The sequence below is a fragment of the Mus caroli genome, unplaced genomic scaffold (assembly GCF_978045245.1).
Source record: "Mus caroli unplaced genomic scaffold, Mus_caroli_1 scaffold_8, whole genome shotgun sequence".
Taxonomy (NCBI): domain Eukaryota; kingdom Metazoa; phylum Chordata; class Mammalia; order Rodentia; family Muridae; genus Mus; species Mus caroli.
The window spans coordinates 89,263,225-89,264,396 of NW_028227263.1; the positions used below are offsets into that span (position 1 = coordinate 89,263,225).

Consider the following 1,172-nt stretch of genomic DNA (forward strand, 5'->3'; position numbering starts at 1 on the left):
TATCTTAATTAATGCAGTTTAAGCTTGTTGACAACATACATTTAGTACATTTAAGAATAGAAGACATGAATATGTGACATGTTACATATTTGGAAGATATTTATATAGCCAGGTTAGAGCATTAAGTTCTTTGCCAAATTAAAAGGGGGTGGAAGATATTTACATAATGGATCAGACCTTCAAGATTTTGTATTTGGCAATCTATTGGACAAGAGTTCCTGGGATGAATATAAAGGAAATTTAAAGCTTAGAAAGAAGAAAGGTTAAGACTAAAGATAGTGATACACATGAGCATAAATTACAGTAAACTGAAAAATATATTGCAGAATTTGAATCTCCAACCAGTGTGTCAAGAAGCACATTGCCTCAACATTGGAGAGTGTTGGAGAGGTGGAAGATATGCCACAGACACAGCTCCGATCATGTTGATGGGAGACACATATACAAAAGGTTGAACATTTTGTTCTGTTAAGATCAAAAGAAATCCCCCTCCATTGGATGCCAGTATGCCCTACAATATTTCCAGTGCAACTGCAGAATGGGATCTGGATTACGTTGGTCTGACATCTGACGATCAAGATGATGTGCCCGACAGGGGAACTGAATGCATTGCCAAGACTGTGTCATGCTTGAAGGAATCCAAGAATCTTCATAGAATGCCTCACACCTGACTTCTGGGGAAATTGGAGAGCAATTGAAAAGGTCATTCTGTCAGGATTAGATGTGTGCACACATACTGTAAATACAGTTCCAGAATTACAGAGGTATTTGGCTGTGATTTTATTAGACATTCTCTGCTGTTCTATGTCACAGACTTACAAGAAGTTACAGTGAATATCACCAAGCACACTACTCTGGGATTGCAAACATTGCAGAGTGAAGCTTTATTAAAATGGAGAAATACTTTTTAGGAAATAACTTAGGCAAGACACCCAAATGTGTGTCCTGGGTTCCCTCAGCCCTTAGGCTGCCAGCATGAAGAAAGAGACACCCAAGTGCCCATCTTCCAGTCCACCCCAGCAGGTGCCCCTATGGTGAGTAAATGTGTGATGGAGAAATGGAAAGGAGAGAGTACACAGTGAAGAGATGGGAGGGAAAGTGAGATTAGGGCAACTAGAGGTTAGTACATTGAGAAGAGAGGTAGAACTGAAGAGAAGACAGTGATGAGAAAC

The 1,172-nt window shown here is 39.8% G+C and overlaps 1 pseudogene; it reads left to right on the forward strand.

Annotated features, from left to right (window-relative positions):
- The first annotated feature begins 287 nt into the window (after nt 1-287).
- LOC110297947 (lipoyl synthase, mitochondrial pseudogene) lies at nt 288-834 on the forward strand (annotated as a pseudogene).
- The last annotated feature ends 338 nt before the right edge of the window (nt 835-1,172 follow it).